Here is a 26,468-nt window from a genome sequence, read left to right as displayed (position 1 = left end):
TCGGTGTATAGACACAATGTGTACTTCGGCATTCAGGACCAATTTTCTTTATTTTTGCTGCTAGCCCTGTCAATTTGATTTCAAGTATGTAGTTTTCAAAACAAAAACTCTTCTATAACTTCTTCATAAAAATCAAATCGTACACATGCGAGGAGCTGTGCTATGTTTGTATCTACTTGAAGTGCAAAATATGTGCATTCTTGAAGTTTTAAACAAAGTTGTTCTTCAATATTGGAAGACATATCAGTAATTCGCTTTTTCACTGTGTTTTTTAACAATGGCATTTTTTAAATTGCTTTGGCTGCCTTTTTTCCTAACACGGTTTGGGCCATTTCCACAGCGGCCGGTAGTAAAAGGGTCTCTCAATAGTCATGCATTTATTTTCTTTCTTAAAAAAAGTAGATTATCTTTTAAAAAATTGGTGCACACAGTGCTTTGTGTATTGAAGACGTATCAGCATAGAATGCTTTATGCTTTGGCTCGAAAACGTTTCGAAACAAGCAACACATTAATGAATAGAATTGTCACTATTTTCTGTGCCAGACTCCACTATAAAACCATACTGTAAGTAGCTTTCGTGGTATTTCTGATTAGCCTGCGGTTTAGGTTTTTTAACAGTATTCTTTGAAGTCCCAGGGTTCACCAAAAACTGCTTCATAGAATATGGAAGCACAACAACTGCACTGTCACTTTCGCAGACAGAGGCCCAGCGTAATCGCTTGTTTCACATACGTAACGCGTACCACCTGAAATCTTTCCGCGTACCACCAGTGGTACGCGTACCACCAGTGGTACGCGTACCACCGGTTGGGAACCCCTGATCTAGAGTCAAAAATGCTTAAAAATTAAAGACAAAAATATTATGCGATAAAATAACCGTTGACCTACCCAAAACGGACTCATGTGACCCGTACTAGAAATTTGCAATAAATGAAATCGAGTCATCTCTGAAATATAAATAAACGTTTTCGGATTTCTAAATAGTTTTTTTTTTAATTTTTTTGGAAATTAAAAAAAAAGAAAAATTTTCAAATCGATTTTTCTAGAAAACGGTGTATCCTATCAACTTAAAACAAGAGTACCTTTTAGTTGTAAAATATCTCACAATTTCAAATAATCCACAGTCAAAAATGCTTAAAAATTAGAGATAAAAAAGTTATGCGATAAAATAGCTGTTGCCCTACACAAAGCGGACGCCTATGACCGGTACTAGAAATTCGCAATGCGTGGAATCGATTTATCTCTGGACGATAAATATGTGTTCCAATTTTCGTTTTTCTTAATAGAAGAGTTCTGGAGTTATTCAAGAAAAACTAATTACAAGACGCCACCTTCAAAGAGCTCTCTCTAGCTCTCCCTAATCCAAAATTGTTCCAAATTCGTGAAATATACAAATCGATTCCACACGTAATTAAGTAAATAAAATGCAACTATAAGATTAATAACTTCGATGGTCTGAGTAGGGTCTTTCAGGTATAAAAAAGTATCAATTCCTACTGCCAGCGCCCGACAAGGCAGTCTGATCCGCCTCTGCGGATGCCTAATGTATGTGTCCGTGAAAAGATTCGAATCAACTGATAATGCTAAAGGCAAGCGTATTATCCCATGCGAGAGATGAAATTTAGAGACAGCGTGTTGTATACATTTAAATGAGGTAAATTTGACAACATGCCATTGCGGAACAGTTACATCTAGATAATCCCTAAGAAGATCGTCAGGGAAAGTCTTAATGGAGGTATAATGAAGTTAAAAAAAATAAATCCTCTAAATGGATATTTTGTCTCTCGAAAGGATTCTACAGTTTTACGAAGCTTAAAGTGTATGCATGCGTGATGTTAATCGTTGATGTATCGAGTATTTGTCACTTCGGATATTACTTACAGATGAACTGACAGTGACAGTAAAGGCAAAGTGGTTTGGGATTAATATATGTATAACCAAAAGGTTGTTCACCGAAGTATAACAGTAACTAGCGAACTTTAGCCAGTACGATAAAAAGAGATAAACGGTAACAAAAAGGTAATAGGTACTAAGAAAAATTCTTTGAAATGATTTTTCTATTGTCTTATTTTGAAAATTCCACAGAAGAAGACAAAGAAGCATTCTATGAACACCTAGAAAGAGAATATGACCAAACTACCAGGATTTGATTTGAGTATTAGGAAAATGCAATGGTAAACTGGGAAGAGAGGATATGAAAATATAACAGAAAAATACCCCAAGCACGACATGTCGAATGATAACAGTCCAAGAATTATAGGTTTTGCAAAAGAAAGACAAACATTAATCAGAAGTGCACGACTACGCAGAAAGGATATACCTAGGCATAAAAGATTTCCTCTTAAAAAAGAGCAGTAATGGAGGGTTAAAGAACACTTCATTAAAAAAGAGCAGTATACTGAATTCCTGAAAAGCCTAGAGGAAAGGTTAATTATTATTGTAGGCGAGTTCAATTCGAAGAACACACAATGGGGCTCTAGAATACCTACCATTAAGAGTAAGGAGCTTTTATTAGCTATTAAAAAACATAGGAGGGAATCACTATCAACTGGTTGGTCTACCTGCTGGCCTATAGATGGAAACAAGACCCCTGATCTAATAGATTTGTTTATCACTAAGAATATTGCACCTAATTTCCTAGACATTGACGGCTATTTGAGTACAAAGATTATTAAAAAAAGAAAGTAAGTACTCATTGGTCACTTTATTATGACCAGATTGTAATTTTGTAATAATCATCATCGTACTAATGATTATCTTCTTCTTACGGGGCATATCCGTTCAGGATGTTATGGATCAGAATGGCTATCCTAATTTTAGGGCTTTCAATCCCGGAATACCGAGATCTCGGTATTGCGGGATCCCGCGTCATTTTCCAATCCCGCATGATGCGGGATTATAGGCGCGGGATCCGCGGGATTTGCGGGACTGTAAAAAGCGTACATTCGACCTCTCGCCAGAGTTATCGGCCCGTGACTTTTGTGAGTTTTGATGCTTTAGTAAATCTAAAAAATATCTTAAAGCCGATAAAACTTGCTGCCGAACTTCTTTGCCGCCAAGATGCCAATCTCATTACTGCTGAAGCTACGCTTAAATTTATTGTTAAGAAACTGGAAGATAATCATTCAACGTTAGCTTCAGAATTATTAGCCTTTTCTTTGCGCCGACGTATTTTACAACAACGTAGAAATTTTACTGCACTACTGATTTATCACGCGTCGTGTGACGAAGAGGCTAAGAGCAATGATGACGAAGAGGCTGATCAAGTAAGAAACGTCAATGTAGAGGTTCTGTCATGGGGTTCCGATCTTGATCTTACATTGCAAAAGGAGTTAGAGTTAACTTTATGATCAGCGTGTAATGTAACCATACCGAGTTAATACTTTTAAGTCCATTATAAAAAAGAAATTACTCTATGAATCTGGAGGGTCAAGTGGAAAATTTCTTACATTTATATATAAAGCCTTAAAAGGAACACCGCCGACAAGTGTGGAAGCCGAAAGGGCATTTTGTGCTGCCGGCTATATTGCCTCTAAAATACGCAGTAGTTTGGCAGACGACAGTTTAGATGTATTTCCTTCGCAAGCATTTTCAATTGAAAGCTTTAGCTAAATAACAGTAACCTAAAGCTAAGTAATATATTAACTAAATAAGTAAAGTAAACTATGTCAATTTTCAGTTGAAAATGTGTTTTTTGTTGATTTTTAATAATTGGTGTATTTTTTGAAGAAGATAGATTTTTTGTTTTTTCAATATTTGTTACTGTTTTTTGTGAAGAATAAACGGTGTAATTTGATTGATCTCACAGCTACTTAATAGTAATAAATGTGGAGTTAGTTGATTAATTCATTGTTCTATTTGTCTTAAATAAATATGACTATTTTCAATATGCGGGATCTCGCAAATACCGAGATCCCGCGGGATTGAAAATTGGTAGTCCCGCAAATACCGAGATTGAACTTAGGCTGCGGGATTGAAAGCCCTACCTAATTTTGCTTGCAGCTATTAGGAATAGTCATGTATTGAACCACTTTCTCAGGTTTTGAAGCCAAATGGCTTGATGATTATGGAGAAAAAAATTATCTGCTCGTAAAGGAGTCTTCTCCGAATCTAACTGTAAAACCTTTATATTGTAAATCACCTTGTAAATATACATGCATTAACATTAATTTATTTAAAATCCTTTAGAGTCGGCAGAAACGTTTCTCTGAATCCTTTCGATTCCAATTTAAAAATACAAGCTTATTATTAACAACAGCAACATGAACAACGCCTCGTATACATTTTCCAATCATCTCTTAAGCTTCCTAGAGTTTTACAATTAAAGCTTAAACGAACATCATCCAAAACCGATTCGTCTAATGCTAATTGAAAAAGTTCCAACAACGAGATGATCTCTTTCAGATTGCATAAGCATACGTTAAACGTTAAGTAGGTATTAAGTAAACTTTCTCATAACCTACGAGTATTATCCGAAACCGGACTGGACTGCCTTATCGCCCGAATGGGCGTCAATATTATCGAACAGATTGATTTTACATTTTACACTGGTCCATCAATGAACAAAACTTGTATGTACTTGGAATATACATTTGGAAAAACAACACAGAAGAAAAGGTAGTTTTGAAGGAGGATCTGATAATGAGGAAAACGTTACCGTAATTGAGGAAAAACAAGAAACATGCATGTTAGAAAAATAAAATTAATAATGATGATAGACGTACAGCAAGAATAAAATAAAAAATTAATAACCTTCTTCTTCTTCTCCCTCTTTATAAGCAATTCTGTTTGTTCACTGGCGGATTGATAACCTCTATGGAAGTTTGTCACTCCATCTTTTGCGCGGTCGGCCGATACTTCTCGAATCTTTCGAATCTTCGAATTTTTATTACACTGCGCGCATGCGCACACAGATAGTATGGAGTTCGTTGCTAAATGTTTTAAGTTATGTTTGTATTAGTCCAAAAAAGGTGTGGAAAGAATATATTAGTGTTTTTAGTAAATATATTTATTATAATTTTTGTATCTTTGGATTTGTCTACCTCGGGAATAAGATAATACCTAAGTAATATTTAAAGTATTTTTATACTTCACTTGGTCTATTTAACACTATGTCTGAGAAATCTTGTAGTCCGCACCCGCACAAACAAAAGGAGTATAGCTCAGTGGTAGAGCGTTCGGCTGGAGATCAAGAAGTCTCCGGTTCGAACGCGGGTGTTTTTAATTTTTTTTTAATTATTGGTATTGTTTTAATAAAATTTTTTGGAAAGTACTAAGTAAAAATTAGTTTAATCTTTAAATAAAATATAAATAAACTGTTCGAAAGTATGTTTATTTCGTTGAAATCATATAATAGAAGTATACCTTCTTACGTGCGTACAAAGTACACACATTTTCTTTTTTTCTATTTCGTGTCTATTCGTTTATACACTGTACGTTACATTGTCTTCTAATGCCTTCACTCCTCTTTCGATAGCTCAGCGTATTTCCTGTAATTCTTCTCAGTATTATTATCTCTACCGTTTCCAGTAGTCTTTCTATTGTGCTTGTATTGTGTCATGTTTCTGATGCATATGTCATTATTTGCATTATTAAAGCCACTTACAGTGGCTTTATAAATTCTTAACTTCATCTTAGTGTTAATATAATATGTCGGTTTCCCCATTAAGCGTTATTAAGACATCATGCCACTCTACTTGCTTTTTGTACTTGATTTTTGATTTCTAACTTCTTTGTCCAGGTCTCAGCTTAACAATGTAACTCGAAGGTATTTTATTTCCATTACTTGTTCAACCCTGATGCCATCAATTTCTATTTTACGTCTGATTGGTTCTCTACTGATTACTATTGTTTTAGTTTTCGTCATCATTAAATTAAAAAAGAATGTGTGTGTACTTTGTACGCACGTAAGAATTTATACTTCTATTATATGATTATATGATTATAAACGAAATTAATATACTTTTTATTTATATTTTATTTAAATATTAAATTAATTTATACTTACTACTTCTCAAACATTTTTATTAAAACAGCGCCAAAAAACACATTAAAAATGCCACAAATGATTTCTGAACATTAATTGTCGGAAAAATTTTTAACTAAATACGTATTTTCTGAAAATAAAATTATATAATAAATATACTTACAATCATAAAATGTATAAAAAAAAAATAAAAAAATAAAAGTTTCTATTGGGATTCGAACCAACTTACCACGCGGCTGGTATTTGCGTTGTATTGGGATTCACCCGCATTAAAACTTCGCCACAGAGACAGCTTGTCATTATGTGCGAAGATCGTCTAACTAAACAGATTGACCTTTTGACATTTTTAACTTATGTAAATCAAATTATTTTGATTTTGAATTGAAATGATTTAGAATTGAAAAAATACAACAAAACATAGAGTAAGAAGACAATATATTAGGTGAATATTGATAGAAATTTTGATGGTAATCAAATTATGTAAATAATAGTATTACATACTACTTATGTATTTTGGTAGGTTCAAGGTAGGTATCGGAGCCCGTATAACGACTAATAAATTTCGCAATCACTTGCGTCGTGCAAAGTGGCTATGTTCAAATATCATAACAAAATTTGATCAACTATTTATAAAACACTTACCAGTGAAAGATTCTTTAGCTTTGAATAAGCGAGATCTGCGGCACTCATACTAGGCACAGTTTGATGAGCTTTCACATTGGCATGCAACAATCATCTCTTCTATGTAAATAAGTCCAAAAATATAATATGAAAACTATTTAAAAAGGCAGTAAGTATAACCATTAACTAACTTTTTGTTTGTTGTTTCTCTTCCTACAAATTTTAAAACGCAACAAGCATACATTATAACCAAACCATGCACAGTCCCACAGCTGTGCCACAGCTGCCATATTGGATAATTTTTTCATGTCATTTGAACATCCAATCAGAACAAAGTTATAATGCGCATGCGCCCGGTCGCTAGGTTTTCCCATATAAAATTTCACCGTCATTACGCCCGTAAAGAAGTATAACTTCAATAATGATGAAAATATTCCAATAAGAAAATAGGACAATGATAAAAGCACAGCAAGAAAAAATAGAGCAATGATGAAACAACAAGGACAAAATTTCTTTAAACTAGAAAAGAGAATGAAAAAATATGAAGATGATGTAAGGAGCTACTTAAAGAAAATGAACGAAGAAGTAAATCAGAGAGTTGAAGAAACCTGTAGGAAAGTAGAACGCAGAAAAAGGAGATCGAAAATGGACAAAAAAAAATTAAACATACGGAATGAAAATGGGAGAAAACTTTGCAAGAAGACAGACAGGAAACGAGGAGAGAAATTGAGAAGAAAGTGGAAAAGATAAAAAATCCAAAAAAGGGGTGGACAATTATCAGGGTTGGCAGGTTTAAACCAACATGCTTAAAACCTTGGTTAAACCATGGTTTAAATCAACTGGTTTTTTAAGAAAAAAAAACCTGGTTAAAAACCTGGTTTTTTATTGAGCCTCAAAACTGGTGTTTTTATTTAAAGTTTTTTATACAGCTGCCGCAAATGAAGAAAATTAAGATACATAAATTCTATTTTTTACTTTCGAACTTAGCTATTTTGAATATGTTTTGATACGTTTGAAGATTTTTTTTGTTATTTTAATTTTTTGTGTGTGTAAATAAAAATAAAAGTTGTCTTAATCATTTTTTTCATTGTTTGATACTATTATTTTATAAAATATTTTATTCATTTTTAAAGTATTTAGACTTATTGTACTTTGTATCAAATAAACCTGGTTTAAACAAAAAATCCTGGGTATTTTGTTTTTTTTTTGAAAAACCTTGGTTTTTGCCTACCCTGACAATTATTATTGTACTTCAAATACTCTTTAGTACTCTTAAAAAATATAAAGAAAGGCGTAATTTAGACAAAACAATAAACAGTGCCAATATTTATGTAAAAAATTTGGTGTAAAAAAGGAAATAGAATTGAGTCAACTCATTGTTATAATCACAAACCATACATACTCATAGGCGGTTCACGACCATGTTAATCTTTCGGATCGAATCAACGCCATCTCTTGATTGGAATGGGAACTAAATTGACAAATTTTAGTTTCGTGGGAATTTAAAATTATAAATTTTGTGGGATTTTTGATGAAATTTCGCAGGAAATTAAAACAACAGAAAGTCAATTCAATGTTTTATTCAATATTTTGCTGAAAACTTCAAATATTCCAATTTGTTTTCAAAATGCTACACACTACTGCCATGTGTCACGTGAAAGCGCTGATGTCTAATATTGAGTTGAATGAAAATTTTTGAAAGAATCTTGTAGGATGATTGTTTAGATAAATATTACCTTATAATCTTTTATACACTCCAAAAATATATAGGCCCGAAATGTTGATGACACACTTGTCTCTTGGAATAAACTGTTTCAGGATCTATTATATTGTTTTTTTAAACGTGGAAAAACACAACACGGGATGATCAATGTAAACTAAAAATTCTACTCATAAAAACAGAGAGGAAGTTAATACAATTGATTAAAATTGTGATTAAATCTAATTAAAAACGTAACACTACTATAATAAAATAATTAAGCCACACACTGTAAAATAAAAAGTAAATAACAAATTAATTTGATTGTCAACTGTCAGTTGTTAAATACGACAAGAGAATTGACTGACAGCGACATCTCTGGATTGGAATGGTAACTAATTTGCTGTCTTGACCTTGATAATTTACGTGAAACGTCTATGAGTATGTATGGTTTGTGGTTATAATCCAAATAAAATATAGATATTGAGTCAACTCATTGTTATAATCCAAATAAAATAAAACATTGAATTGAAACAACCATTGCAAATTGATATTCTTTTAATTTAAGATTACAGTTTGTATTGGAAAATGATAAAATACAAGCTATAAAACCGTCATTAAGTACTTGATACAATGTTACACTATAATAAAGCACATAATATAAGGAAGAGTGTAACGGTAGAAGGTATAAAAGTAATTATCCAAGAAATTTTCTCTAGTACTTAAATGTTACAAACATTACCGGGCAATAACTGCTATAAGATTGGGCCAATGAACTTCCTTATAATCTGCTATAATAATTAAATTCGTATTTAATTTAATCAGCTGAATATAAAATAGCTGTATCGATAGTTAATACATAGCAGTAGGTACATAGCGATGCAAAATATTAATACAAGGTGCATGCAGCCCATGTAATAATAATAAACTAGATGTAGAACTCGAACTAGATAAAAACAATGACCAAGGTAGAAAAATCACAACACGCATTGAAATTTCATGACAAGCATTTATAAAAATGAAAAAAAAATGTTTGTTAATCGAGCCCTTCCTCTGGAGCTGAGGATAAGAGTCTTAATTATGCTACGTGTTCTCGATTTTATTGTATGGAATGGAAAGCTGGACACTAAAAGAAGACAATATAGAGAAGTTGGAAGCATTTGAGATATGGTGCTATAGAAGGATTTTAAAAATACCATGGATCCAACTAGTTACAAATGCAGACGTGTTAAGAAGGCTACAAAAGGATTGCGAGGTAATAAAGAACATCAAAATAAGACAGCTGGAATATTTAGGCCACATTACCAGAGGTACGAAATATGAGATATTAAAGGTCGCCTCATATTATAATGCACGTCGCGTTTTCGGCACGTAGCGTTTGCAGACCGGCAATCGGACTGCCCATTCACATTATCATACATAGAACGTTTACGTTGGTTTCAGTTTGGTGCGGTGCAGATGTGTTTATTGTCACAACACATGTTTACATGACAAATTGCCTCGAAAACTACTTTGTAAATTAGACCGGACAGTATCGTCGCCCCGGCTAGCGAAATTATTCCGATTCGATATTTTTAAACAAACTTACTCAAAAAGAAGTCCTTATAACATATCCACAGGGTGCCGGGCGGTACCGTGGTCGAAAAATTGTTTAAACATCTTTTTTTTAAACAAATTCACAAAAAGATTTTTTTCATTTCGAGCAATATTTTTTTAGATAAACTGGGTCATTCTGTGCAAAACAGGTCTCGTCATTTTTCTCTAAAATTGATTGTTGTCGAGTTACATGCGATTAAAAATTTGAAAAATGCGAAAAGGCCATTTTCAAGGCTTAATAACTCGATTAAAAGTATTATTATGAATTTCAATAAGTGACCAAATCAACTTTCAAACCCCTTCTTCAAGGTCCCAAAGAGATTTTTGTCATTATTTTACTACAAAGCTGTTATTTTTAGTTATTAACAATTAGCGCTATAGTCCAACTGTATCGTCGCCCCCGTTAGCGAAACTATTTCGATTAGATGTTTTTGCACAAACTTACTCAGAAAGAGTCCTTATAACAAACACATCCACAGGGTGCCGGGCGGTGCCGTTGTCAAAAAATTGTTTTAACAATTCTTATTAAACAAATTCACAAAAATAATTTTTTCATTACGAACGATTTTTTTTAGATAATTTGTGTTATTCTTAGCAAAAAACATATCTTGCAAAAATGCGGAACTGGCCATATAACTCGACAACAATCAATTTTAGAGAAAAATCACAAGAGACCTTTTTTGCCCAGAATAACTCAGATTATTATTAATTTGGGTTTAATTGAATTATTAATAAAAAATTATTTTTGTGAATTTGTTTAACAAAAATTGTTTAAACAATTTTTAGACCACGGCACCGCCCGGAACCCTGTTGATGTGTTATAAGGACCTCTTTTTGAGTAAGTTTGTGCAAAAAAATCTAATTTCGCTAACGGGGGCGACGATACAGTTGGACTATAGCGGTAATTGTTAATAGTTAAAAATAACAGCTTTGTAATAAAATAATGACAAAAATCTCTTTAGGACCTTGAAGAAGTTGTTTGAAACTTGATTTGGTCACTAATTGAAATTCATAATAATAATTTTTAATCGAGTTATTAAGCCTTGATTTTTCACAATTTTAGAGAAAAATGACAAGAAACCTTTTTTGCTCAGAATTACCCAAATTATCTAAAAAAAATATTGCTCGAATGAAAAAATATTTTTGTGAATTTGTTTAAAAAAGATTGTTTAAACAATTTTTCGACCACGGCACCGCCTGGCACCCTGTGGATATGTTATAAGAACCTCTCTTTGAGTAAATTTGTGCAAAAAATCGAATCGGAATAATTTCGCTAGCGAGGGCGACGATACTGACCGGTCTAAATACTCGGTATCAAATTCAAAGAAATACCTACATAAACAACAAGGGGAAAACGACCCGTATCTGTCAACATCCGAAAAATATTGTTTGATTGTTTATTGTTTATTGTTTGTATTGTTTGTAATGAACCGAACGCAGACGTAACGTGTCTTATACGCACAATATGAATGGTTCAATTTAAAAACCATTAAATTATATTTTTCGCAAACGAAACGCTACGTGACGAAAACGCGACGTGCATTATAATATGAGGCGACCTTAAGGCTCATAATCCAATGTAAAATTAAGGGTAAAAGATCCATAGGTAGAAGAATTTCCTGTTGAAAAACTTGAGTGGTATAGTTGCACCAAAGTATATACCTAGACGTTAATAGAAGGGTACTGCCCTGTAACGTTTCAGCATAGGATTTTGTGTTCCTACTGAGTAGGTGCATGTGGCCTGACAACGATTACGGTATTTTCAAGGAACAAATAAACGTGTCCATCTGTTCGATTCAAACTATTCTTCTAGGAGAGTATATTCTTTGGTTGCACCTTAGTAGATAATTTCAGAGCAGATTGCTGTGATGCCGCCAATAAAGTGCAGATTGCTGTGATGATAGTCAACCTCCTATAGGAGAAGGAACTACCAGAAGAACTCAGTAAAATAAGTGAAGCCGATTTTTAAGTTTAGTGCGCGTGTTGTCCGCTAGGTGAAACAAATAAGGGGGCAAAAAAATGTAAACAATGTTTGAAATTTCACTTGTTTTCGTTGATATTTACATTGAATTTTGTGGGAGTGGTTTTTTAAAAGTTGAAATACACACAACACAAAAGTCTAGGGATATTTTTATAAATAGACGTATTTTGTTTATCTGTAATTAACTTAAAAAAAGTAAAACAAAATTTGTAGTTTAAATTGTTGTTTAATATGTCACAAACCATAAATTGCAAAAAAAAACAGAAAATTGGAGCAAAAAAAATATATTGCAAATCACTCAAGTTTCACATACCATCATAAAATGTCAAAAATACGAAATATAAAGTTAAAATAGAGTATGGCCACCATGTTGGTTTATCACAGCTCTACATCTACTGTTCATGCTCCGAATCACATTGTTAATGTCCGCTTGAGGTAGTTGTGTCCATTGTTCTCTCAGAAGCTCTTTTAATTGAAACTCATTGTAGATATTGCCCATATGTGGAGTAATTCCTCGTTGGAGCATGTCCCATACATGCTCAATGGGATTCAAGTCTGGTGATTGTGCTGGCCACGGCAATACATCAATACTCTCGTTATCCAACCAGTTTGTTACAATATGCGCAACATATGGTCGAACGTTATCATGCATAAAGTTAAAATTTTCTCCAACAGCAGCAGCAAACGGGCGCACAACAGGTTCAAGAATTGTGTCCAAATATTGCTGACTTCTGAGAAAGCCACGAGGGAAATGAGGTCAGTTCTTCCGTCAATCATGATTCCGCCCCATACCATTAATGTACCACCTCTGTATGCATACACTACTTGAAGATGTCGTAATCGTTCTCCATTTCCGGGTCGTCTCCAAACTCTTGTCCGACGAGAATCTGGATGAAATCCATATCTAGACTCGTCACTAAACAAAACTGTGGCCCAGTCATTGTCAGTCCAATTCTGAAATTCTTGACACCAGGATAATCTTGCAGCGCGATTGCCTCTAGATAGAGGTGGACATCTCAGTGGTCGCCGACTACGAAGATTGACTTCATGGAGACGATTCCTCACAGTACTGCGGCTAATTGTTACATTATGTGCAAGCTGTAATTCATTAACCAGCTCGGGTGCTGTGATTGTTGACCGCCTTCTGGCATTTAAAATTAAATATCGGTCTTGAGCGACGGTTGTATAGCGACCACGTTCTGGATGTTGCTCGGCTGGACTCCCAGTGTCTCTAAACCGACGCCACAAATGACTTATGACGCTTTAGGAGACACCCAGCTGGTTAGCAACTTGAGTTTGTCGCATACCAGCTTGAAGGAGGCCCACGGCTCTAATCATCTCGTCCAACGTTAAATGTTGTCGTTGCATGGTAAAAAGACAATATCTTCAACTCACCTATTAAGCAAGAATGGTATAAAGTGACTAAAATTAAAAATAAACAAAACATAAAAATGTCGATTTTTTTGTCCCTTATAAAAAACATTCTAAAATACGTATTGCTATCAATTCTACATTTTTTTTTGATAAGAAGTGAGTGTCTATATCAACAATTATAGTACAAGCAAATTTATATGGTCATGAAATTTCTGTCATTGGTATTGTCAAATTATTAAAATATCCTTAGACTTTTGCGTTGTGTGTATATGCACATGTTGTTACCTACTCTGATTAACGAAATTCATGATCGAATAGAAGAATAATGTTTCATAATATGATATGTTTCATAGTATGTAATCAGAGTAAAAACATCATAAAAATGCACTCCTACATAATAAGTATTGTGTAAAAATATCAATAGAAGAAATAAAATAAAAATTCCACTTTTATTCAGTTGCAATGCGAAGGCAAAACTGTCTTATTCTTCACTTAGAACAGGGACCGCAAACCAGCACTCTGAATCGACGATTTTCGACTCTTATTTTGGAGTCATCATCGTAGGCTTGCTGCTCTCTGCTCGAAGTGACAAAACCACGAAAGCTTATCCCCGCATTGCAACTGACGTTAATGGAGTAGATGACGCTAGTCACTTGAAAGGCCACTGAAAGGCAAAGTTTTCAACCTAATATAAACATTAATAATATTGAAAAATATTAAAAATATTACTAAAAGATTTTTAATTGAAAACTTATTGGTCCATTTCCCTGGTAACACCTCCATGGCTTCTAAAAATTGCAAGCCAGATGGATGCTGAAGCGAATAAAGACAAAAGGGAATTAAAAAACTTACAATTCACGACTCCGTCTAGCGTCTGTTCAGCTGGTAAATTCCAACGGAAAATGGACCTAGTTACTCAAATGAGTAAAGACCAATATAAATATAAAATAAAAATTCCATTTTTATTCATTTGCAATGCGAAGGCAAAACAATCTTACTTTTCAATTAGAATACGGAGTGCAGTCCAGTCCCTTGAATCGCGATTTTCGGCTCTTCTTGGAGCCTTCATCGGAAGGAACGTAGGCACTGTTCTCCATATTTTAACTGATTCGTATCGAGAGGTTTTCCCACCCATTGCAACTGAAGTGATGATAGTAGGTGGCTAGCGCCATCTGGCATTGAAAGACGAAGTAGTTTTCAATCCTAATAGTAAATTATTAATATTGAAAATATTAAAAATATAACTAAAAGATTTTTAAATTGAAAACTTATTGGTACACTTTCTTGGTGACACCTCCGAGGCTTCTACAATTCGCAAGTCAAATGGATGCTGCAGTGAAGACGGGAGGGAAGGAATTCTACACTATGCAATTCACATCCCCCGTCTGCAGCTGGTAAGGTTCCATAAATATAATATAAATATAAAATAAAAATTCCATTTTTATTCATTTGCAATGAGAAGGCAAAACTGTCTTATTCTTCACTTAGAACTTTTTCACTTTTTGCCTTCGCATTGCAACTGAATAAAAATGGAATTTTTATTTTATTTTTATATTGGTCTTTACTCCTTTGAGTAACTAGGTCCGTTTTCCGTTGGAATTTACCAGCTGAACAGACGGGGTCGTGAATTGTAAGTTTTTGAATTTCCTTTAGACGCCTTTTTTAGACGCCATGGAGGTGTTACCAGGGAAATGGACCAATAAGTTTTCAATTATATTTTTAATATTTTTCAATATTATTAATATTTATATTAGGTTGAAAACTTTGCCTATCAATAGAAGAGTTTGATAATACTACTCAATCCTCACGGTAAATAAGTGTTGTTAATATCATTTATAAAACAATTAAAAACCAGGGGAGATAAATGTTAACCCTGTGGAACGCCAGAGGTTACACTAATGGTATATGATAAAAATTGATGTCCATGAACCTAGTGGAGCAAGGTTAGCAGAATGGAATCAGACCAAGTGCATAATTAGGTGCTAATTAGGTGCTAATTAAGTACCCCAATCGCGAATTTAGTGCTCCTTTTTTTTAAATTATGACGTGTTCTGCCAGGTACATATGAACTCAGCAGAGCACAACCATAAAAAACATCAAATCGAAAAGTGACCAAGCTTATAATTAAGTACTAATTAGGTGCTAATTTAGTACCCCAATCGCAAATTTAGTGCTCCTTTATTTTTTAAGTTATGACATGTTCTGCCAGGTACATATGAAGTCATTAGAGTACTACCTTAAAAAATCAAAAAAATCCAAACATACCTATCTTAAATTTAGGTGCTAATTAGGTGCTAATTAAGTGCCCTAATAACGAATTTCATGCTCAGTTTTTTTTTCCAAATTTTGACGCGTACTGCATTCAAGTTTATGCGAGGTCAATACAAAGTCAAGCCGTTGAAAACATCATCAATAGAGTTGCTGGCCTATCTCACATTTGAGTGCTAATTAGGTGCTTATGTAGTACCCCAATCGCGAATTTAGTACTCCTTTATTTTTTAATTTATGACATGTTCTGCCAGGTACATATGAACTCAGCAGAGCACAACCATAAAAAAACATCAAATCGAAAAGTGACCAAGCTTATAATTTAGCACTAATTAGGTGCTAATTTAGTACCCCAATCGCGAATTTAGTGCTTCTTTTTTTTTAAATTATGACGCGTTCTGCCAGGTACATATGTACTCAGCAGAGTACAACTTTAATAAACGTCAAATCGAAAAATGACCAAGCTTATAATTAAGTACTAATTAGGTGCTAATTTAGTACCCCAATCGCGAATTAAATGCTCCATTTTTTCTTTCCTTTAAGCCATGTTCTGCCGGGTACATATGAAGTCATTAGAGTACTACCTCAAAAAATCAAAAAAGTCCAAACATACCTATCTTAAATTTAGGTGCTAATTAGGTGCTAATTAAGTGCCCTAATAACGAATTTCATGCTCAGTTTTTTTTCCAAATTTTGGCGCGTACTGCATTCAAGTTTATGCGAGGTCAGTACAAAGTCAAGCCGTTGAAAAAATCATCAATACAGTTGCTGGCCTATCTCACATTTGAGTGCTAATTAGGTGCTTATGTAGTACCCCAATCGCGAATTTAGTGCTCCTTTATTTTTTAAGTAATGGCATGTTCTGCCAGGTAGATATGAACTTAGCAGAGCACAACCATAAAAAACATCAAATCGAAAAGTGAATAAGCTTATAATTAAGTACTAATTAGGTGCTAATTTAGTACCCCAAAAAGGTGCTTCTTTTTTTCTTACTTTTACACCGTCATATGTTCTGCCAAGCTTCATGTGAGCTCAGTACCATAAAAGTACCATAAGAAAACGTGTGTCAATTGTGTGTCGTGTTATGTAAAATTCTAGATTATAATCTACAGCCTAGAAGTGTAAAAAATATAAACTAGTTATAGAACCTCAATAAACTGGACTAGTTCGACTGCTACAGAAAAAGTCTACATTATTTTGATTCTACTCAAAACGCATGCATAGAGGTGAATGATATTTTCTAGAAATCCAAGTGCTGGAAAAACACCTGCAATAAAAGCAATTATTAATAAGATCTGGAAAAGACAAAATGTAGTGAATCTCGATAACCGCACTACAAAACTGTACATATTATGACGGTATAAAAGCAAGAAATAAAAGGAGCTCTAAATTCACGTTTGGGGTACTAAATTAGCACCTAATTAGTGCTTAATTATAAGCTTGGTCACTTTTCGATTTGATGTTTTTTATGGTTGTGCTCTGCTGAGTTCATATATACCTGGCAGAACATGTCATAACTTAAAAAATAAAGGAGCACTAAATTCGCGATTGGGGTACTAAATTAGCACCTAAGTACTTAATTATAAGCTTGGTTACTTTTCGATTTGATGTTTTTTATGGTTGTGCTCTGCTGAGTTCATATGTACCTGGCAGAACACGTCATAATTTAAAAAAAAGGAGCACTAAATTCGCGATTGGGGTACTAAATTAGCACCTAATTAGTACTTAATTATAAGCTTGGTCACTTTTCGATTTGATGTTTTTTATGGTTGTGCCCTGCTGAGTTCATATGTACCTGGCAGAACACGTCATAATTTAAAAAAAAGGAGCACTAAATTCACGTTTGGGGTACTAAATTAGCACCTAATTAGTGCTTAATTATAAGCTTGGTCACTTTTCGATTTGATGTTTTTTATGGTTGTGCTCTGCTGAGTTCATATGTACCTGGCAGAACATGTCATAACTTAAAAAATAAAGGAGCACTAAATTCACGTTTGGGGTACTAAATTAGCACCTAATTAGTGCTTAATTATAAGCTTGGTCACTTTTCGATTTGATGTTTTTTATGGTTGTGCTCTGCTGAGTTCATATGTACCTGGCAGAACATGTCATAACTTAAAAAATAAAGGAGCACTAAATTCGCGATTGGGGTACTAAATTAGCACCTAATTAGTACTTAATTATAAGCTTGGTCACTTTTCGATTTGATGTTTTTTATGGTTGTGCTCTGCTGAGTTCATATGTACCTGGCAGAACACGTTATAATTTAAAAAAAAGGAGCACTAAATTCGCGATTGGGGTACTTAATTAGCACCTAATTAGCACCTAATTATGCACTTGGTCTGATTCCATTCTGCTAACCTTGCTCTGCTAGGTTCATGGACATTAAAAATTGATTGATTTTCCATCTTCAACCGTGTGGGGGGCTTTTTTCAAGAGCCACAACTTTTCTCTTGGTATAAAAGTAAGAATGCTGCGATGCTACGTCTTCTTCTTCTCTGTCCTTTTTTATGGTGTTGAATCGTGGACCACGATTCAACGTGAACGAAGATATGTGCCGAAAATTGGAATCATTTGAGATGTGGCTATAACGGAGAATTCTTAAAATCCCGTTGACTGACCAGGTCACAAATGAGGAGGTCCTTAAAAGAATGAGAAAGAACCGAGAGGTACTAACCACCATCAAATCTCGAAAGTTAGAATATTTTGGACACATTATGCGAAACAAATCCAGATATGTCCTCCTACAAGTCATCCTGCAAGGAAATATATTTGGAAAGCGAGTTCTAGGAAGAAGAACATCCTGGTTAAAGAACCTCTGAACCTGCTTCAACACAACATATGTGCAGTGCAGCTTTTCCGCGTTGCTGCAGATAAAGTGAAGATTACCATGATGATCACCAACATTCGTCACGGATAGGCACATCAAGAAGAAGACTTTCCATCCATCTAACCCTAACCTAATAATCTTCCATGATAACCTGCATTATATAGTTTAAAGTTTAGGACAGTATCATTTACTCTTTCGAATGCCTTGGAGAAGTCAGTATAGATTACATCAACCTGATCATGCCCTTCAAAAGCATCTAACAAAAATTTTTCTGTAACTAAATCGGGCAATAGTAGGATTCAAACGGACCAAATTTAATAGCTACTATTGCTCAGTAGTTTCCAATTTTTTCTTTATTACTACCACTTTTATGGACTGGGGTAAAATAACTTTTCTTCGACATCTCTGGAAAGACACCTAAACCACAGAATTGTTTCCTATTCTGTGCCTAAACTTTATGATAAAGTAAATAATACTTTTTAATATTTTAAAAATATTTAAATATTTAATATTTTAATATTTATGGGCCGGCGTAGCCGAGTGGTAGTGTGCTAGGTAGGCTAGCGTGCCGGTAGTCCGGAGTTCATATCCTACCGCCGGCAAGAACAACTAGACATTTTTAAAATGTTTATAGGCCCCAGGTCGACTCAGCCTGAATAAAATGAGTACCTTGGGTAAAACCAGGGGTAATAATAGACGGTTGAAGCGTAGCACTGGCCCTGTTACCTTCCTTGTATACCGTAGGCCCTAGATATAGCAGACTACCCTGCTATACTCCCAAAGCCACGTGAGCGGTATAAAACGGGAGACTATTATTATTAATATTTTAAAAATTATTGTCAGTAGTATGTATAATACATGCTATGTTATACATATTCTCATATTTCATGGTGTTTCTCAAATCAAAACATTCTCGTTTCTATTTTCCAAAATGTTATCATACATAGCAATCTGTAAATTATTTAGGTGGATCTGATGTCATCTTTTGTCATAATCCCTAAATCTTTGACGCAAATTAGAAAAAGATCATAAGCTTCTTATATCATGTCATGTCTCGACCTCTGAAATTATTATAGAATTTTTGCTCTCGTGACACTTTCGACATAATTTCACTCGCCTTAATTAAAACTGTCAAAGTGTCACTCAGGAAAAATTCAATAATTTCAGAGCTCTTGTGCAATTACTACTGAAAATTATGAGATTTTGCAATAATACAAGCAGATTAATATAGGAATCCAACACTTCATAAAAATCAATACTTTTATTTACTTTATTTATTATTTTATTTACTTTTATTATCAATAATTCTACCCGAGTCAACTTGAGTCAACTTAACCTCAGTATTCATTAACAATAATATAATCAACATTTTTGCAGGTAGTCGAAATAGATAAGTGATGGATTACAAAAATTCATTAAAAACAATAAGAGCCAAAAGAAAAATACGCCAGTCAATGGGAGCAAGAATAGGATATTACACCTCCGAATTCTATCCTACTGCATGGATTTTAATTAAATTTTGGGAATGGCCCCTACTTATCTCCTAATTCAAAGTCTACCCTGTGCCGATGGGTGCTTTTATCTTGGGGTGGTTCCCACCCCTTTTTAGGGGTGGAAATTGTTTTGCTAAGATAACCACGGAATTCGCTAGAGAACCTAATTTTAAGCAAAAACTGTTCTATATTTTTTTTGAAAACTCAATACTTTTTGAGTTATTCGTGGTTAAAAATTGGCCATTTTCATTGAAATATAACAACCTTTTCGAACGGTTTTTTTCCAATACGTTAAAAAATATTCTAACTAAAAAACTGTATATATAAAACATTTTTATAGGTTATAAAAAAACAAAGACTTCACAAATCTTCTAGTTATAATACAAAAAGAGATAATATGATAGGTGAAAAAGTTGTTTTTTTGCTACATGCTCGAATTGGTGTATTCAACTTGAAATAACAGAGAAACGGTCAATTTTATGTGTATACTGCTATCAATACTTTTCATAGTGCTTGAAAAGACCTTTAAAATAAGCAATATTAAAGGTAAATTACATTCAATCAAACTAAGCGAGATATCTTGCAAACCAAATTGATAACTAATGTATTTTAAGAAAAAATGAGAAGTACTTTTAACCCCCATCCACCAGAATGTAAATGCATTATTTTCCGTCTACAATACCTTTTATTATAGTGTTATTTCTACGTTTAAAAAGTTGGACGAGTTTAAAAAGTTGGACGAGTTTAAAATAAATGGTTTTTGAAAAAAATAAGATCAAATTATAGAGCGCATTTTTAAATTTTCTTAAAATTCTTCCTTTTTCTCCATGTAATTTGAAAATTATAACAGATACAGAATGAAAAATAAAAACGAAATTTTTACCTAAACAAACTCTACAGTTTTGTCTTATATCTTTTTTTCGTATCTCTTATCATTTTCGAGTTACATGGAGAAAAAGGAAGATTTTTAAGGAAATTTAAAAATGCGCTCTATAATTTTATCTTACTTTTTTCAAAAATCTTTCATTTTAAACCAGTCCAACTTTTTGAACATAGAAATAACACTATAATAAAAAGTATTTTAAAAGGAAAACGATATATTTAAATTCTGACGGATTAGGGGTTAAATATAATTCTCATTTCTTTAGTACATTAGTCATCAATTTTTTTGCAGCATATCTTGCTTAGCTTGAATGTAATCGACATTTAATACTGCTCATTTTAAAGGCCTTTTCAAGCACTACCAAAGTTATTAGTATGTACCATTATAATTATACACCTAAAATAAACCGTTTCTCTGTTATTTCAAGTTGAATGCACTGATTTGAGCATGCACCAAAAAACGAACTCTTCTCGCCTACCATACCCCTTTTTGTATTATAACTAGAAGATTTATGAAGAAATGAATCTCTTTGATTTTTCATAAACTACAAAAATATTTTATATAGTTTTTTCTTAGATGCATAGTTTTTAAGTTATTCGCAAAAATCCGTCCGAAAGGGTATGGTCAATTTTCATCCACGAATAACTCAAAAAGTATTGAGATTTCAAAAAATAATTATGGAACAGTTTTTGCTTAGAATTAAATTCTCCAGCCTTTTCCGTGGCTATTTAATCCAAAAGGAAATTCACCCCCGAGAAGGGGTGAGAACCACCCCCAAGATAAAAGCACACATCGGCATAGGGTAGACTTTGTTTCTTGAGCTATTCCCTACTTACTGTGAAAATATCAAGTAAATCGATGTAGTAGGATGGAATTCGGAGCCAAATACCCTCAATGACTGCCCTAAAAGCAGTTATTTTATAGAATTGTGTATACAAACTGACTTGTGGCGACTGTCCAAAAACTTACTTACGTCGGTCAAACTGACAGAACCTTTAACAAACGGATAGCAGAACACAAAAGGCCTATTAATAATAATAATAGAAAAACAGATCCTACGTAAGCACTTCACCTTCTAGATCATAATCATCCTTTTAATGAACAGTTTTAAATTCTTCATATTCAAAATAAAGGCCTTTAGCGAACTTAGAATCGATTAGAATCGATGGAAATTAATAAATTTAATAATTCTAATTCTAAATAACAGATATAATTCTGAATGAACAACTTGAGACAAACAGCTCCCCACTCCTGAACCTATTCCGTTAAAGACTTTAAAGTGCTGACACACATAAAATACATCACTTGAAAAAAGCACTCTGCTGAAACAGCTGTAGTGACAATAACTTATAATAAATTATGTGGAAGTATGTATTGACAACGAAAGTGTTTCAATGTTGTATTGTTAGACATAAAAAGAGTCATAGTCATAGCTAATCTATATTCTCGTAAATTTCTTCAAATTATGAATTAAACCTCACCTCAAACGCAAAAGCCAACAGAAATTCCTCGCAGTCCAGTAAAAAATATCCAACAAAATATAAAATCCAAGAAGCACTTGTATAAAAATGTAACCCACACTGGTTATTGCTTTGAATAAACCACACAAAGCTGTATTTCCACTAAAACACTTCACAAGACACTAAACACTTGCGAAAAGAACCATATTTTGTAGAAAAATCAACTAAACGATTGTTTAGTAATTTGTCAGTGGATCGAAACAAGTGAAAGCAAAGCCGACCGCGACCAACGTTGATCAACCGTTATGTCCTGTCTCGTCTCTCCCGGCCAACGACGAACTGAGTTGTTGAGGACGGGAAACGCGACGCAGAGAGCGACCGAGAGAATTGTACCTGAACTCGAGTTCGAGCGACTCCGTTAAAATCCACTAAAAAGAAGCAAGAACGCGATCCTCGATCCTGCCTGCCTGCCTGCGATCCTCGGCCGACGTATTTGTAGAATCTGCCGACCAACGCGCCATCTACCGATCACTTTCGGAATCGGTTAAATAATGCCCTTGTGTTGTGTGTGTATGTGTGCGCGACGAGATGAATCGGATTTTGCAATGCAATTGACATCTTCATTTTATGTATTAAGAAACGGTGAAAGCTCCAAGAATCCAAGAAAGAGTTAAAACAGGTACACCTACCTTGGTATGAACGTCAATGAAGATTGGGACTCTTCCCTAGAAATCAAATGTAGGATAAAGAAAGCAAGATCGACAATTTCAAAAAATGGCTAAGCTATTCAAATGCAATCAATATCCATAAAAATCAGGTGATTATGATGTTATATCTTTCCTATACTATATTGTTGTAAGGAGATGAGTCGTGGACTCTCACAGGCACCACCTTCAACAAAATTTCGTTACTAAACAAGTTACTAATCAGCTGTAAACCACAATAAAAACTGCCAAAATCGAATACCTCGGTCACACCATGAGGAACAGCGACAGATACGGAGAGCTGCAACTAAAGTATAAGGAAAACTGGAACCAGAAAGGCGAAGAATTTTCTGGATCATACGTACCTGATTCAACACAACAACCACAAATATTTTCACAGCAGCAGTATGCAAAGTACCTAGGTACAGATTGCCATGGTGGTCTCCAACATACGAAACGGATAGGCATTACAAGAAGAAGCAGAAGAAGAAAGCTCCAATGTGGTGTACTGTGTATCCTGTTGTAATTGCAACAAACTACATATACAGGGTGTTTCATTAATAATTGTCCATATAGTAATTGGAGAAACCTTAGCACAAAATACGAATATTTAACCTAAAACACTTAAATAAAATGTGGTTCCTTACTGAGTTACAGGGTGTTTTATCTAAAAATTTAAAAACTATTTTTGCTCAGCATTTTAAAATTATTTGACTTATCCTTTTCATACTTGGCAGAAAGTGCGACTGATATACACCTACACCCTACTAAACTATGATAAACAAACGTTTCTAGCTTCTACCAGAGGAGTACGACAGGGGATAGTGAATAGTTGACCCTTCTCAAATTCTACGCCACTGGAGGAATTACTATTTTAGTGCCATTTTTAGATTCTTCAATACTATCTACGTAAATAATATACTCTTTATTGGTAACGATAAAGTCATTAGTTTTCGAGATATTTGAAATTAAATATGAAGCGGCACAGTTATTTTGATTAATTTATGATACAATTCATATGATTAAAATTTAAAAATTACATATTTGTACCCAGTACTTTAAAACTATTTGGCATATCCTTATCATACTTGGCAGAAAATGTAGGTACTGTACACCCTACTAAATTAAAATAAATAAACGTTTCTAGCTACTACCAGAGGCGTACGGCAGGGGATAGTGACTGGTTGACCCTTCCCAAATTCTACGCCACTGACGAAATTACTATTTTAGTGTAATTTTTTGATTTTCCAATACTTTTTATGTAAATAATATACTCTTCATTCGTAACGATAAAATGATTAGTTTTCGAGATATTTGCAATTAAAAATGAAGCGACACAATACATTAATCAAAATAACGTGTCGTTTCATTTTTAACTTCAAAGATCTCGAAAACTAATGACTTTATCGTTACGAATGAAGAGTATATTATTTTCGTAAAAAGTATTGGACCATCCAAAAATTGAACTAAAATAGCAATTCCGCCAGTGGCGTAGAATTTGGAAAGGGTTAACCATTCACTTTCCCCCGTCGTACGCCTCTGGTAATAGCCAGAAACGTTTGTTTATCATAATTTAAAAGGGTGTATAGTAGTCGCACTTTCTGCCAAGTATGAAAAGGATACGTCGAATAGTTTTAAAATGCTGAGCAAAAATAGTTTTTAAATTTTTAGATAAAACACCCTGTAACTCAGTAAGGAACCACATTTTATTAAAGTGTTTTAGGTTAAATCTTCGTATTTTGTGCTAAGGTTTCTCCAGTTACTACATGGACAATTTATTAATGAAACACCCTGTATACATATGTTGGGGAAACGTCCAAGAATTTGTCGGGAAGATTAACGTTGCACAAGAATGGCATTAATCTGAGTAAAGTATAAGCCTGTGCATTAAATCAACATTCTGTCACGATGGGTCACACTCCAAACTATGACTAAGTAGAAATATTGACTTATTTCTCTTCTTTGAGGACCTTTTTCGTTTTATCGAATGCTGGCGATCATATTGGCAATAATAACTTTGTTTATGACAGCTCGAAACAGCTTAGCACATGTCTCTTGATACCTTTCTTAAAGATTTCGAAACCAGGATGTTCTTCCTCGGCCTGGACCACTTCTTCCTGAAGATTCCCTCCATTTCTCCAGTTTTTCTTGTTCATTGACTAATATTTACTTGTTTATCAACTTGCAGTTGACCTATATGGTCCAGTTATTTCTTGCACCTTTTTGTACATGTCATGGTAAACGTGTCATTCTTTTTCTGCAGTTATACCTCAAGACATTTGCTGCTGCACCGTTTTTCTTTTGCATCCCTGATTTTCTTTCTGAGTTCTTTATTGATTTTGTTGTATCTTCAGTGTTTTTGTTTTTCTGCTTTCGTCAGTTTTCCATTAGTCTCCATATTTCATCAGTCATCCATTGTTGTTTGTGTTTATTAATAGTTTTACACTTTTGGTTTTGTCTTCCATGATGGTTTTGATCTGATTCCAGTGGTCTCTGATTTTATGTGTTTCTTCCGATTTTTTAAACTTCTTTTCTATCTGATGTATAATTTCTTGGCTATTATTTCGAATCAATGTTTATTCGGTTAGTCGTTTTCTTTTTTAAGTTTGTGTTTTATATCTATATCACTCATTAATATGCTATGATCTAAAGGAATATCTGCTCCAGGTAGTGTTTTAGTTATATATCTTTACTGAATTTCGGCATCTTTCAATAATTGTTCCGATTTCTCATGCCCTCTTGTTTAGTGTCTGCTGGTGACTTCAAAGTGTATAAACGACGCTTGGTTAATTTGAAGAATGTATTTGTCACACATAAATTGTTCTCTACGCACGCAGAATTCTACAAAACTTTCTCCTCTGTCATGTTGATTTTGACGATGTATGACGTTGTCCAAGTCCGAAATTGCTTAGAATGTTTTTTTGTCTACTTTTTTCTTGAAGTTCCCCATTATTATAGTAATGTCTAGATGTCTCATTACATTCTTTATATCATTATAAAATGTCTCTATGCTATCTTCACTACTGCTGGCTCTGGGCGCATACACTTAGACCAGATTAATATCCACTGATCCACTGGCTTTGAGTTTAATTGAATCATCAAGTCCTTAGGTGAAACATAGCGATTGTAACCTACCAGATCTTTGAAATATCCTTTCACATAACTATTCTGGACGGAGTGTCTGGTAATGCCAACTCCTTGGACGGAGTGTCTGGTAATGCCAACTCCTTGGACATCAGATTTCCTTTATTTTATAATCTTCTGTCGAAAGACCTTGTCATTGGGCTAATGAAAGAGGATTAAGTCGTAGCCTTTTCTTCGTGCTAAGGCTTCTGCAATATTTCCCTTCCACAATAACTTGAAGCTTCGCTTTAGAGGGTCCTTTATTACCTCCCTATCACTCGTATCTTACCTGACTCTGGTCCTGGTCTTAGAAACATCGCTTCCTTAGGCTCAGCAACTCTAGCGGGGTTCTGTACTAGCCCCCACTTTTCGTTCACTAGCCAATTATACTCTGGACACTTAAGGCCTTGTACCCAGTCACTTTGAGGAAACACAATATTCCTCTTTCTC

General features: G+C 34.0%; 1 protein-coding gene across 7 annotated transcripts in view; it reads right to left on the bottom strand.

Moving 5' to 3' along the window:
* LOC114324427 (ephrin type-B receptor 1-B) overlaps positions 1 to 26,468 on the bottom strand; it is a 968,545-nt gene that overhangs the window by 540,190 nt on the left and 401,887 nt on the right. For 3 of the 7 annotated variants that reach the window (XM_028272268.2, XM_028272273.2, XM_028272270.2), the window contains exon 1: positions 22,213 to 22,605. The exons of 2 other annotated variants lie outside the window; for them this stretch is intronic. The gene's annotated coding sequence lies outside the window, so the exon portion shown is untranslated. Of the gene's footprint in view, positions 1 to 22,212; positions 22,606 to 26,468 lie in introns of those variants that run through there. 2 more of the 7 variants (XM_028272275.2, XM_028272276.2) reach the window with 1 other exon arrangement.

Source organism: Diabrotica virgifera, chromosome 3 (assembly GCF_917563875.1).
Source record: "Diabrotica virgifera virgifera chromosome 3, PGI_DIABVI_V3a".
Taxonomy (NCBI): domain Eukaryota; kingdom Metazoa; phylum Arthropoda; class Insecta; order Coleoptera; family Chrysomelidae; genus Diabrotica; species Diabrotica virgifera.
Note: the sequence above shows the minus strand (reverse complement) of the source record. Positions and strands in the feature narration are given on the sequence as shown.